Below are 15,828 nucleotides of genomic sequence, written 5' to 3' on the forward strand. Positions count from 1 at the left end.
AAAATAAAAAATAAAAATTATCGTCACGATCTTTAGGAAGAGACGAGAAGACAAATGGATAAACGTGATGGGACCCACCAGAGTTGGGCCTCTCATGTTTCACTACGTGGCATTGCTGGGATCTGACCGAGGCCCTCAGCCGTTTTTCATGAAGTGTCGCGCAAGTTAACACGTGTAACGAAGGATCATTAACAAATACGCTAAAAAAATAACAGTAAGAAGAAATGTTGAGTAGTTGGACCTGGTAATCTCATACCAGGTAAGGTTGTTTCTTCATCCCATTAAATTTCTTCCTACACTCTTTGTATTTTATTTGATAGCTTCAGGGAATAAAATGTCTAACTAGTCTAATAAATGAAAGGTATAGTGGTGAAATGTGTTAATTTTTTTACTAGTACTTAAGATGTATCATTAAATAACTTCAATTTTTTATAAAATATATTAAATTTAATATGGATGTGTGCGTAAATTAATTAAAGTATTCTAATTTAATCATTAATGTCAAGTTAAACCCTTTGCTTTAAATACTCAGAAGTTCTTACCAAAAATAGAGAATACTAAATTTACTGTTTAGTTTTCGGACTGATATATTATATTTTAATTCCCTTAGATTCGTGTTTTTTTGTTACTGTATTACTAAAGTAAAATTAATATTCCTGCTGTTAGGGTTTAAGATTCTTCGGGTTTAAGATTCTTCGTATGTATCAAAACAACAATTAAAACGTATCATTTCTGCAAGTAAGTATATTATTTTAATTTACCGTAAATATAGATATTAAGGCATTTTTTAGGTGGAAATTAAAAATAAAAATAGTATTTCATTGAAAATTGAAAGCATTAGTTAAACTAAAAAAATAAAAACTAAAAGAATATATATATTATATTGATATTCTAAAATATTTTTTTGAGAGTTAGTTTTCAAATACCAGGTATAAATGTAATAATTTCTAAGATTTGTTTTTAAAACAATTTTACAAAAAGAAGATTGTCAAAAATAAAAAGTCAGAAACCAGTAAAATCCACGCACATATTTAGTGGAATTCACGTGTCAAGAGGGGAGTTCGACACTCAGGTGACGAACGCCAGGTGTCAAGCTGAGAGGAGTCAGAAATCAGTTAGTGGGAAACAGGTGTCGACTGAGAAGGGAACGTTCGTTTTTGAGTGGGAAGCAAAACTTGGATTTTCAGAAAAACACTCTACTCTTTGCATGCACCCTCTTTTCAGATTTCTGAAGAGTCCCAATCTCTCCTCCTTCTCTCTACATCCTCTTCATCTTCTTTCTGAGAAAACACCTACTTTCTCTCCTCCAATTACTATTCCGGGACCGTAGGAGCACTTCCGGCGTCAAGAGCTTCCAAATAAACCGTTCGGTTTGTGAAGCTGGGCTGGTAAGTCCTTCCCCTCGCTCTGTCACTTGTTTCCCTAAACATACAAACCCAGTTCTGGGTTCGTGCGTGGATCACCATTCTTAAAATGAGTGGTTCTGATAGTGTCGGGTTATCACTTGTTGTAGTTTGAATTGTCGAGCGTCGACGGTGGGAGAACCTGTGGTGGGGAAATTGTATTTCGGCATCTGGGAACGTTCGGTCATGCTTAGAGGTAAGGGAAGCTTATTTAATTTAATTTGTATGCTGTTGAAATGTTTGAACGTTCGTTTAGTTGATTGAATGATTTTGATGCATGATGACTGATGTGATTGGATTGAATGGACGTTCGTTGAGTTACTAAAATTAAAGTGAAGTATGAGTATTGTGATATTTGACTATATGATATATGATGGTTGCCCTGTCTGATGGATGAAAAATATGAAACTTATATGATATGGATTGTATGAAGTATGAAAGTTGATTATAATATAAATGTATAAAGTTATGAAACTATATGTTAAGAAATGAGTTTGAAAATAAACAAGTCTGGTATGAAATTTCTCATATAAAAGTGTACGTTCGTAACTGAATGGTTATTGACCGTTCGGTTTTTCTGGTAAACATAGTTGAAATGGGATTCTTTCATTTGGAGAGAATCCTAGTTGAGCACGAGCGTCCTCGTGTGGTAATACTATGCTTGAGCGTTCGGCCAAGCATAGTTGTATCTGGGTATCCTTTGATAAACTCAATATATATATATATATATATATATATATATATATGTAATGGTATATTCTCGTTGTTCGTAAACACTACTTCGATAGTATCTTATTCTATTTATCAGGCCTTTTATTTTAAGTTCATTAGTGCTCGGTCTTACACCAAGCACTCGTACTGAGTAGTGCTCGGTCTTATACCAAGCGCTCGTTCTCGTTTCTTACATAATCTATCTTGATGAAAAATAGAGTTCGTCTAACTTAAATAGAATCTTCTTCTCCACCATGCTCGGTCATTTACTGGCATTCGGATTTCTTGATGTAAAATCAAATAAGTTAAATATTCATAAGCGTTCGGTTTCTTCATGAGAATTCTTCTAAGTATTATTGTTGGAATATCTTGAAGTGTCTGTATCGATTGGTTCCAGCCTAGAGTCGTAGCCTTTGGCGAGGTCTTTTCAGCGTTCGGTCAGAGTTATCAAGAGTCGGTTCATATAATTGATTCACTTTGTAATGAACGTTCGGTTCATTCGTTCCTTGCTATATCTATTACACTCGGTTCTCTCTCAAACCGACAGTAAACCTCTCGGTCTTATTCTATTCTGTAACTGGAGACCTATTTGTCTCGTCTCAAGTGTTCGTCCTCGTTCTGAGTGAGGATTTACGTTCGGTCTGGCGTCTTTATAAATTTTTGATCAAATAGGAAATTGAAATGGTTGAAAGTGAAAGATGAAACTAAAATGATTGGTAATGAAAGACAAACTTGAGATGATTGATAAAGAATGATGAAGAAAATATGAGATTAATAGAATGTTGTGGATTTGTACGAGCGTTCCAGGGAGGAACGACTCAGGATTGAGAATTGAGATTTGTAAAGTATGATTGTGGTTATGCTAGTGCTGGCAGTTCATCCTGATGTTTCATGAGTACTCGTCCTCACGTAGAGGAGGGTAGGTCATGTGTGGAAACGGCAGGAGGTCCGTCCTTAGGGGTACTTTGGATGAATAGGATTAACCTCGGGTGGCAGCTGATGAGAGTATTCCAGTTACTACATCACCCGGGTGCATGAACGCCTGTAGCTACACAGATTTCATAAGTTCGGACAGTCAGTCTAGTACTAGGCTTCGTATGATATGTATGATGAAATGTACTTTGTTTTGTTGGATTGTTTGGAATGTATGTTTATGCATGAATTAAATTACATAAGCTTACCCTGCGTTTCCTATCGTGTCTGGTTTTGTACGTCCGTCCTTGTCATTGCAATGATCATCCGTGTGGATGTGAGCAGAAGGAGGCGAGCTGCTGGAAGAAGAAAATATGTGAAGACCGAACAGTAGGACGTTCGGTCAATAATCTAGTTAGTAAGGTGGTCGTTCGATCACCTTCCTTTTTGTTAGGTATGATCGTTCGGTATTTCTCTTTTGTAAACCGTCCGGTCATGATTTCTTTTACCTTGAGCAGTTTAGTTGAAAGTCTTTTTGTAAGGTCGTTCGGTCATGAGCGTACGCTCGACTCTAGTGTAAGACTGATTTTGAATTATTATTAATGCGATTATCCTAATATATAGATTATTGCTGTATTTTTGGGATGTTACAAAGATTTTTGTAGATTTTTGTAGTTTGAATTTGAGTGAATTCTTTTCTTAATATTTGAATAGAATATGTGAATTTATAATAAAATTTAAAATTTTTTGTGGAGTTTTACAAAAATATTCAAAATAAAATTGATGAAAAATACAATAAATAAATTATGAAGTTTGAATAAATAATAAAAAATCAATATAATTGTTTTAACTTCTTACTTTATTTTTCTATATAATTAAACTTATATTAGCTAGTTACTTAACATCTTCTAATTCTTATTTTTTTAAGTTTAAATAATAAATTTATAATTATAATATTTCTTTGATGATAATATCGAATATAAAAGTTTGTTCAATTGAAAATTCATCACAACACAAATTAAAAATATCAATTGTAATTAAAATATAAAATATCTCTAAAGTTTTGTTTGGATCATAAAAAAGCTTAATGTCGATATTATGAAGAGTGCAAGATTATTTTCTATTTGAATTTGAAAATATAGTGTGGATTTTTATGCATAAACAAGTGAATGCACAATTAAACTGTAAAAAAAATTAATAATTGTGGAGGTTATGAAATGTATTATCCTTTTTTTATAATAATATTAAACAATTAATAAAAAAAAGCCTCGTCTTGTTTCCAAATACAATTATTCATTCAAGTCAATATCTATACATTTAAATAATAGTTATATTGATTCAATGTTACTATTAACTCTTTTACTTTAAGATAATAACTACAAGTAAAAATATTTTTAAGACACTTCAAGAAGGAAATCAAGTTTTAAATAATTTATCAAATATCAAATTTTTTAACAATATATTTTCCTCACAAATGATATACAAAGAAGAAGAAATGTAATAAAATTATTAGTAAGGATTAAACCATTTTCCTAAATCACCTTTTTTATTTGTTTACGTTATTTTGTTGATAGTATTAAATATTTTATGAGTTTAGAGAGACTTAAAAAAATTAAGATTTATAAATATAGAATTCTTAATCAAATAAAGAATGAATGTTTATACTATTTATGTACTTACTAATATCTATCCATTTAAATTTTATTTTTTAGATAAAACTTATACTTTATTTTCTTCCTAATAACAAAAGTTGTTATCTTTAAAAATTCACTTATCAGGAAAATGGTAATGGCAAGATTCTTTTATATTGTTTTCCAACTCTTATGTAAGTTATTGTTCTAAGTATTTTTTTCATTATCTTGAAGTTTTTGTTGAACAGAATAAAAAAAGGTTTATTTTTGGACCTATAATATTTATTAAAATAACATGCCTCTCTCATGTTTTAAATAGATATGCTAATAGCAAACGTGCATAATTTGTTGTTATATCTTATCTTAAGGTGTTATTGTTAGATTAATTATTTATAACTATATTAAAAGTTATAGTTAATAGTTTAGATGTAATTTTTCTATTTAAAAGTGTAGTAGTTCAAATCTTCTAATTTGATTATGACTTGATCCATTTAATCTATATTATAGGACAATTGATATCATTTACAAATATTTTTCCTTCATCAATTGTTAGCTACGAAGAATTAATGTCACTTCACTTGTATCAATATCCTCTATTGTTGAATTGAGCATTGCCTAAAAATTCTAATTGAATGGTATTGACAATTCCATCTAATTAAAAGCATAATAGTCCAATAATAATGGTTGGAGTGTGACTTGACATATGTCATAGGACAACAATGTCATTTGCAATAGTTATTAAATTTTCAACATTTTTAAGCCTTGTATGTGACTTAAGTATAAAAACTGATTAGATGTTTAAGCCTTGTATCATACTCCAATACAAATAGTTCATCCTAATGATTGCATGAACTCTTAATTTATGTATATTGAACGTTATCGGAAAAATACTCCTGTAAGAATTTCTTTATGAAAGTATACCCTAAGAGGACATCACCTCTAATATCTACCATCTACCACATCACATTCATTAGAACCTCACATAATCTATCAATATGTATACATCATAAGAAAATATTTTTCTCTTTTGAAGATTGTATGACATTGAAGATCTTCTTTTTATATATCTAATTAATTAGTCTTCTTGATATATAGACTAGATCACCCATTAAATTTAGAAGATACATGTCTCATAAACTCATCAATATTATCATGGTGGTGATGATGAGTTGGTAGGGTGGTCCCTTTTAACTTCCTAGCAACCTCAAGCTAATGAGAAGCAGTCTAATGTTGTTGTGACATTATGACACTCTATGTTATAACATTGTTGTCATCATCTTAATGGTTTATGTGGGCCTAATAATTTTTTGACCCATTTGACAAAACTCTCCCTTACCAATTAATTAGGGTCATAGTCAACCAAACATGCGTTCTATTTGCATATAGCAAGTTTTCTTGTAAGAAATATTTTTATCATCATACCCATTCTTATCAATATAAATTTTCTATAATAATATTTTATTCATCTCTAATGCATCATATATTCAATGCTTTGACCTTGAATGAAAGGTCAAGTTCTTACTAAGATGGATTACACTTTGATTACTATAATACAAAACAATTTTGTTTTATGGTAATCCTAACTCTTGTAGGAATTGTTGCATCCACAATAGCTCCTTGGTAGCTTTTATAATAACAATATATCATGCCTCTATAGAGGATAGAGCAACACATTTTTGTTGTCTAGATTGCCATGACACTACTCCCCTACAAAAAGCATCATATAATTCGAAGTAGATTTTCTAAAATCCACATCGCTAGTCATGTCTACATTTATGTAACCATTCAATATAGGTTTACCACTTAGACAACGAATAACCTCCTATTACCCTAAACTGGATGAGTATTCTCACCACTCCTGATCTTCTCAGTCAGCAAATAACCTTTTGTTACCCTAGATTAGATGAGTATTCGCACCACCCCTGGTACTAAGCAACATTGCCTAAATTTCCTTAACTCAACTGAGTTCAACAACTGTTTTAATTCTCTTCATAATTGCAATCAATGATTGCTTACAAGTCGTTCAGACTATTACTCTCGTAGAAAGGATGTGATTACATTATAGTGTAGTCTAAACACTCGTAGGTGTTTCTCTCTTTTCTCTTTCTCTCTTTCTTACAATCAGTAAGAAAATATTACAATGAAGCTCAGTATGACTTTTCTTCTTTTCTCTTCTCTTTTTTTGCTCAGATATTTTCTTTTTCTTGAGCTCCTTTTGTGCTTTTCTTTTGAACGCTTCTCAAAGGTGTCATAATAGTGTAGCAAAATGGTTAACGTGAACCACAAAATAAGAGGGGGAGGGGTGAATTGGTTTCTAATTACAAATCGTGCCTTTAAATATTTTATCTTTTAAATTAAATTCCTTAACGATAAATTAAAATAAATAAGAGTGTAAGGAATAGAGAAAATTGTACAGGTGATTTTATACTGGTTCAGATCACAAAGATCCTAAGTCCAGTTGTTAATCTCAAATGAGAATTTATGATCCACTATAAAAAAACCAACAAACTGTTACAATCACACAAAAAATAAACAAGTCTAATCTCTTGTTACCCTAACATATCAAACTCACTTCCTCTAAAACCCATAAGGGATGAACACCTCCTTCAAATGCTTCATGAAGGATAACCACCTCCTTTGAATCTTCACAAAGGATGACATGCTTTAACTTAGAAACAATAATAATCAATCACAATCCCCGTGAAAGTTCTCACTCTATGCCAATACCAAGTTCTCAAAGCCACAAGTACAAGGGTTACACAAACCCCAGAGCACACTTATCACAACACATATCAAAACAGATAAGATTTTTGAAATTCACTTATTTCGTATTATAGAATGAGAGTCTCAACTTAATATATAGAGATCTCACTTAAGGATACCTCTAAAATTTTGTTGTCAACTATTTAACGCGTGATAATTGATTTTCCACTTATGGTAATCGATTATGCATTTAATGAATGCACAATGGTCAAAAACATGTATAAAAACTCCAACGGCTAGTCGTAATAATTGATTATGGTAAATCATAATCGATTATGGGTAATCGATTATCATTAGTTGGTAATTGATTATTCTTGACTAAAAATGAGTTTTTAGAGTTTTTTTATTCCAAAAACGAAGTTTAAAAGCACACAATACATGGAATCAAGGATAAACAAAACCCTATACATAAATCTACTAAATTACAAAAGCTTTAACATAAAAACAAGTCTTCATGAAGATTTTATTACAACTTGAACACTTGAGACTTGACTTTGAGACATCATCAAAACTTTTAAGCTTCATCTTTATGCTAATAATCTCCCCTTTTTTTTATGATCAAAACTCCTTTGATTTAAAGCCTTTTGAAACATGTACTAATCTGTAATTCATACATAACTTAAAGAAAAAGGATTAGTAGACAAGAGATAAATAAATTAAGTCTTTAAATATATTTCAACCCACTTTTTATCATTATTAAAAAACAAAAGCTATGTATGATTAACTTATATGTCCCCCTTAATATAAGAACTCCCCTTGAATATAATTCATAAATAAAATAAGACAACATAAATAATAAGTCAAATTTTTATTAATATTAAAAAGATGAAACATAACACAGGAAATGCAAATGGGATGCATGAATGACATCTAAAACTCGTCGTTGTCATCATCAGCTAGAGGGTTAACTAAATCTTTTATGACTTGTACCCTATTGTCTAGATCCCTAAGGAGAGAACACACTTCTTCATGCCTAAAGGCTTAAAGAAGAGACATATCGGACAACTGCTTAGACAGACTAGCTAAAGAGTAAGAGGAGCCGATATGTGCTGGAGCAGAAGGTCCTACTTCATCTTGGATGTCATCCATCTGTTGGTCTTCATCTTCATCCTCTGGGTTCCCACATCATCACAATGGATGTAAGTATTTCCTTGCAAGACGAATCCCATGTGACGGAAGGAAGAACTCCTTATTTGACTCCCATTATGAGTGCTCTTAAATGCCTTATTAGAGACATTTACTCCTTTATACTCGCAGATCCTGGATACCAAAAAAGCCTTCATCATGGTGTCACATATCAGGCTTGGCCAATGAATCATAATTTTATTGACTATACCATAAATTATCATCATATCCGCCTCTGAGCACTACGCGAGAGTAGAAGTAGGGGGGCAAAGTAGCCAAAGAATCAAGAAGTGAATTAACCTCTCATCCTTCTTGAGACCACCTACTAGCAGCTGCTTCTTGTTGGCATAAACCTCAAGATTCTTCATGAATAAGCGGAAGGCCAAAATCTTGTTGAAGCCTTCAATGCCCTAAGATAACGTCACTGCATCCACATTTAATTGAATTTGAGCAAACATTTTCCAAATATCGTCGTCCAGAACAATATATACTCATTTGACTTTGGTGGAGTAGACCCCATCTCGAACCTTGAAATCAAAGTAGAAAACTTTAACCAAATCTGGATAGAACTTACATTGCATCTTTAGTAGGGATTGAATGCCTTGGTGGAAAATAAGTGGCAAAAACTGAAACTCATATATGTGAAACCAGTGAGATCAATGTACTTGGGGGATATGAACTTTCTTTTCTTCCAGAAAGTGGTGAACTCACGGTGTTTTTCTTCATCCGAGATCCAACCACTAAGATTATTGCCATGACTTCTTGGATTGGTAGGGAGAATTACGATAGCTCCTTCTAGTTGGTAACTTTCTTCTATCAGCCATTTGGAGAAGGTAGGAGTATTGGAAAACTAAGGGTTGGGAAGTTGAATGCACAAGAATGAGCAAGATTGCACAAATATGATCAAGTATGCATACAAGACTCAAAGCATGAGAAAACAATTGATTACAGACTCCTATATATAGTAATATGACCATACATGCAACATGAATACGAAATATGGTCGTTTATAGTCGTTACAACGACTAGTTTTTGAGTTCTAATGGTCAGAACTCATGATAATCGATTATTTCTAACTGATAATCGATTATTGCTTCAAAAACCAAAAGCCCAAAACTCGAAATAATCGATTATGGCTTCATAATAATCGATTATTGTCAAACCTAATGACATTTTCTAAAGGAAGGGATAATCAATTAACATCAAGGGATAATCGATTATTGTACGATGATTTTCAAAAACATGAAAAATGCAACAAACAAAACCCTCATAAAACATATCTTTGGGCAATGGTTTCGTGAAAATGTTTGCTAACTGGTGCTTGGTATTTACATATTTTATCTTACAATCCCTCTTTTGGATATGATCTCTAAGAAAGTGATGCCTAATCTCTAGGTGTTTGGTTCTAGAGTGCATAATGAGATTCTTAGTAAGATTGATGGCACTATTGTTATCACACTTAAGAGGTATATGGTCAAGGTATATATCAAAATCCTCTAATTGTTGTTACGTCCATAAGATTTGAGCACAAGAGTGACCTACAACAATATACTCAGCCTCAGTGGTGGAAAGGGTTACACAAAGTTATTTCTTAGAATGCCAGAAAACTAAGGAACTACCTAAAAGGGGACATGTACCACTAGAGTTTTTTTTATCTATCTTACAACCTTCCCAATCTGCATTTGGAAACCCTACAAGACTAGATTCAACCCCAAAAGAATACCACAACCCAAAAGACACAGTTTTCTTAAGGTACTTAAGGATACACTTAACTGTGGTGAGGTGAGACTCTCTAGGACTAGCTTGGTACCTACTACAAACACAAACATTTTACATGATACTTGACTTACTACCAGTTAGATATAACAATGATCTTATCTTGATTCTATACAAAATTTGATTTACAAACGTACCTTATTCATCCTTGTCAAGATAATTATTGTTAAGATAATCCTTATCAAGATAACATAACATTGTCATTGGAGTGAATACTTCTATTTCAAACTTCTTCAAGATTTCTCTACAATAATTTGTTAAAAAGGTTTTTTTTTTATTTTGAAGAAAAAAACTGAAGATTTCTCTACAATAATCTATTAGAAAAAAAAAGTTTTTTATTTTGAAGAAAAATCTGAAAAAAGAAAGAACTTTAATTTCCATCCACAATAAACGTTAAATAATCAACGTTACATATTATTATATACAAGACTATTATATTAACTTATATTCTCATCCATCAACGTGTATATGATACTAACTTAACTAGAGAATCAATGAGTCTCGCATTCTCTTTTTTTCGTGATAGAAATTATATAAACTAAAAAAATAATTTTAAAATGGTTCAATTTTTATCCTTCTACTATTAGTTTATATTTTTTTTATAATAGTTATAGGTATCAACTACCGTTTAGTTTTGCTCAACTTTTTTCATATATTTTTCAGGTTTGATTTTGATTTTTCCTTTTCAGTGAAAAAACATTGTTGAATGCTTGGGTGGTGAAATGGCAAATAGGACGAATATTTAATAAAATAAAAATACATTTAAATAAGTTTATTTATTGGGTTTGAATTAATTAAAATTTGTAGAAAGTGTGGAAGTGAAAAGACGTGCGTGTTGGAAGAGTTAGTGGTGTGGTGAAAAGGAAGGAATAGTAGGAATATGAGTCGCGTAGAATGGACGCAGAAGAAGGAAATGGAGGGACCCAATTCCAAGTAAGACCCATTCATTCTTTCTTTCTTTCTTATTCATCTGTGCTTTGCTTTTCCACGCAAAAATGTCAACCACCAACAAATATCCCCTAATTCACTTTATACTTTACGCCACTTACCCCAACCAAATTCTGAGCCAGCTTAGTCGCGTGGTTCCCGCCATTCCACCCATTCACCTTTGAGCAGTTCTTAGACCTTTTAATTTTCATCCTACACCTTTAAAATATTTAAAATGTCTTACTAATATTAGAAAACTGATTAAAAAATTTACTTAACGATGTTTCAAGTCGGTTAAAGTTTCTTTTTTCTTTTACTTTATTTTTTTATTTAATAATAATAATAATAAAATATATTAAAATATTAAAATTTTAATATTATAAATTGAAAAACTACAATTTAAAAAGTTATTTATTTTAAATTTAATAATAAAAATTGTTTCTTTTAATATAATAAATATTTAATTAATTTAATATTTTTATATAATTAAATATATATTAATATTTTAATTTATAAAATATCATTTATTAGAAAAATAAATAAAAATATTATAAAATTAAAAAAAATTGAAATAAATATGTTAACCCTAAATACGGTTAACATGTTCGAATTATTCAATATGTTAATAGTATTTGCAAGTACGATTAACATATTTTTTTATTTTGTAATATATTTTTATTAAATAAATAATATTTTACTTTAAAATATTAAATTTTTGTTTTGTAAATTTTTAATATGTATTATTATTGTTATTATTATTATTAAATAAAAAAATAAACTAAAGAAAAATTTAAAAAATCTTTAACCGAAGCTGGTTAAAACTTTTATTGTTTTTTAATTTTATATATTTTATTTATTTTAATAATAATTATATTATTATTATTATTAAATAAAAATAAAAAAGTAAACAAAAAAACTTAACGAGATTTGAATGTCACTTAAGTAAATTTCTTAACCGAATGGCAAATTTTTTAATCAACTTTCGAATGTTGGTAGGAGTACTTTTGACATTTTAGAAATGTAGGGAAATTGCTCTTCATCTTTTGCCTTTTCTTAACTTCATCACTACAAAATGAAGTTTTTTTATTGTTAATTAAATAAAATATTAATAAACATATAATATATGGAGTGTTTTTCTTTTTTGAAATATTGATAAATGTAATAGTACTTTTTCTTAAATCAATAAAAAATAATTTACTATAGCTTTTAAATAAAATGAAATATGGATTATTTTTCTTTTTTGAAAGTGAAAACCAAAATACTTAACAATTGAGTCATTATAAAATTTCTAGTAGAGTAAGAATAATTTTGGATAAACTAAAATAGAGTTTAGACCACTCAAGTCAACAAAGGGTTAAGGCCCAATGTTGATCAAAGTGGTGTGAATTTTGACCTTGTTGACCAAGAGGTCAAAGTTTCATCTAATTTGGCGGACAATGAGGAGTGGTTGTCCATGCCATCACCCCTTGGGAGATTTTTTCCTCCTAGTTAGTGATCACATGTCACTTTATGAATGGAGATGATTCTCCATAGGTATGGAGATGATTCTTCATAAGTAGTGGCCACATGTCCTCCTCTCATTGGAGAGGATTTTTGCCACTTGTCCTTCTCTTAATGGAGGGGATTTTCTCCTTGCTCTCCAAGTTAGCCAATGTAAGGTTTTTAGGTCTAGCTTTTAGAAATTAGGAGACACCCTTAGCCTATAAATAGAGGTGTCTCCTACTCTTGTATTCATTTTTTATGTTGAGTAATGTTATGTTGTCCATTTATGGCCATTTTACTCTTCTTAAGAGAAGACTATAGCAACCCATGAGGCCTCTTTAGTCACCTTCCTCTTAGAGTTGACCTAACCTCTCTTAGAGATGACTTAACCTCTCTTAGAGCATCGCTAAACATCACTATCATCACCATAAAAGATCACAAAACAGTAAGCTTATGTCTTTTGTCCATCAAAGCTTCCGCACCCATCATTTACTCACCTACCTCCATGACTTTTCTTCTAGTTTTTGCCCAACATTGCTAGGAGATTGTCATCATGAAACCCTTTCTCTTTTATCCTTTCATCTTCATTTTCTCCTCTACTTCTTTTCACCTACCTGGTGCTTCCACCACCCTATATTTCTTCATTCGTTTCATGATGTGTTTCTTCCCTTCCCTTTCTAATGTTTATCAAACAAGGGGAGAAAATGATACACCAAATAGAAATTACATTCACGAGAGCAAGATAATATTAAGACATTGAATTGTAATGCTTATTAGTGTTGTTTATTTAATAAAATATGAAACAATTTTTTTTCTCTATATTACTTAAAATTGATATCTTTACTCTAACATATATATATATATATATATATATATATATATATATATATATATATTTGCTCTAACTCTTTTATATAAAAAAAATTTACACTCTAATACAAATATCTGTGTATATTTTAACCTTAATATACAAAAACCCTCAAGGTGTGTTTACGTTGGAGGAATGATCTGGAGGAGAGTGAGTGATGAATTTGAGGAGATTTAAGGGTGAAATAATTGTTGTTTATTTGAGTGGATTTGGAAGTAAAATTTGTGAGAATTAGTGTAAGATTTGATTGGTGTGATAGATAAAAAATTAATACTCAATTTTGTCCCCAGTTTGGTTGGCAAATCTCAATTTAGTCTATCGTTAAAAAAATGTTTGAAATGGATCCTTACTTGTAAATTTTTGAGTCAAATTAGTCCCTTCCGTTAAATATAACCAAACGGAGTTAATGGAATGATGATGTGACAGTAGTTAGTGGTTACGTGTCAAAATATAATTGTGTGTGTGCTTACTTGTGGGTTAATTAGAGAAGAAAGGTTTCATTAAGAAATTGGGTTTTCTTTTTAATTGGGGATAAATTGCCAGTTAGGGTTTTTAACTAATTTTGTGCAATGTAGGTGAAGAAGAACACCAGCTGCCTAATCCGAGCTCTACAACTGGGGTGGATCCGACATGAGCATTATGGAAATGAGCCACCGAGGCAAGGAGTTTCTCTCCATAATCCAAAAGGCCGAATCAGATCTCCGCACCTTCCTCCAAATCCCGCCGGAGTATTTCGTCCTCTTCCTACAGGGCGGCGCCACAACCCAATTCGCAGTCGTGCCGCTCAACCTCTGCTCCCCTGACGACGTCGTCGACTACATCGTCACTGGCTCCTGAAGCGACAAGGCCGCCAAGGAGGCGCATAAGTACTGCAAACCAACGTGATCTGGTCTGAAAAATCCAAAAAGTACACAAAGTTTCCGCCTTTTGGCGATTTGCAGCATAATCCGGGTTCCAGGTATTTGCATATTTGTGCCAATGAGACTATTCACGGGGTTGAGTACAAGGAGTACCCTGTTCCTCAGAGTGGTGTTTTGGTTGCTGATATGTCATCAAATTTATGCTCAAAGCCTGTGGATGTGTTAAAGTTCGGAGTTATCTATGCCGGCGTCCAAAAGAATGTGGGGCCCTCTGGTGTGACCATTGTGATCACCAGGAAGGACCTCATTGGGAATGCTCAGGGTCTCACCCCTATGATGCTTGATTTCAAGATCCACGATGATAACAATTCACTCTATCAACACCCCTCCTTACTACGGGATCTACATGTGTGGGTTGGTGTTTGAGCATTTGTTGGAGAAGGGGGGTTGGTGGAGGTTGAAAAGAATAATAAGAAGAAGACTGAGATTCTGTACACTACAATTGATGAGAGCAAAGGGTTTTATAGGTGCCCTGTTGAGAAGTCTGTGAGGTCATTAATGAATGTATCATTCACTTTGGAGAAGAAGAACACCCACCACTGCTGGCAATTTATCCCCAATTAAAAAAATCCAATTTCTTAATAAAATCCTTTATTCTCTAATTAACCATCATGTAATCACTAACTACTGCCACATCATCATCCCATTAATTCTGTTTGGTTATATTTAACGAAAGGGACTAATTTGACTCAAAAGTTTACAAGTAAGGACCCATTTCAAACATTTTTCTAACGAGGAACTAAATTGAGATTTGTCAACCAAACTGGGGACAAAATTGGGTATTAAACCAAAAAAAATTATTTAATTGATAGAAATTGAAAATTACTAAAAATACCCCTGGTTATTAAAATAATATAAAATGATAATTATTAATGTTATATTTAATTTTAAAAATGTTTATAAAGAAAAAAAAATTAACATTAATTATTAAAATTAATTTAAAAAATGTACAAAAATTATAATTTAGTAAAATATTTTTTTTTAAAATGTAATATTTTTGTAATATAATAATAACATAATGGAGAAGTCTAACTATATTTGATTGTCTTCTAACTATATTACCATGTACTAACAAATTATTAACTCAATTTCACGAGAAAAGTATCCATTGTTGTTTATTCTGAGATGATGTTCAACAAAAAGGTAAGTTTGATCATTTCCATTGTTAGGAATTGTATTTTTTAAGACTATGGAAATCTTAATTAGTAAGAATGTTGTGAATGCATTCTAGATTCTCATATTTCCAATGAATATTCTGCCGTTTCAGGAGTTTTCTAAAACAATTCATACAAAACATGAGATAGAATAGT

At 31.4% G+C, this 15,828-nt stretch overlaps 1 pseudogene; it reads left to right on the forward strand.

Moving 5' to 3' along the window:
* The first annotated feature begins 11,215 nt into the window (after positions 1–11,215).
* LOC124847987 (phosphoserine aminotransferase 1, chloroplastic pseudogene) lies at positions 11,216–15,082 on the forward strand (annotated as a pseudogene).
* Positions 15,083–15,828: the final 746 nt, after the last annotated feature.

The sequence above is a fragment of the Vigna umbellata genome, chromosome 8 (genome assembly GCF_029865625.1).
Source record: "Vigna umbellata cultivar VRB3 chromosome 8, Vumbellata_1.0, whole genome shotgun sequence".
Taxonomy (NCBI): domain Eukaryota; kingdom Viridiplantae; phylum Streptophyta; class Magnoliopsida; order Fabales; family Fabaceae; genus Vigna; species Vigna umbellata.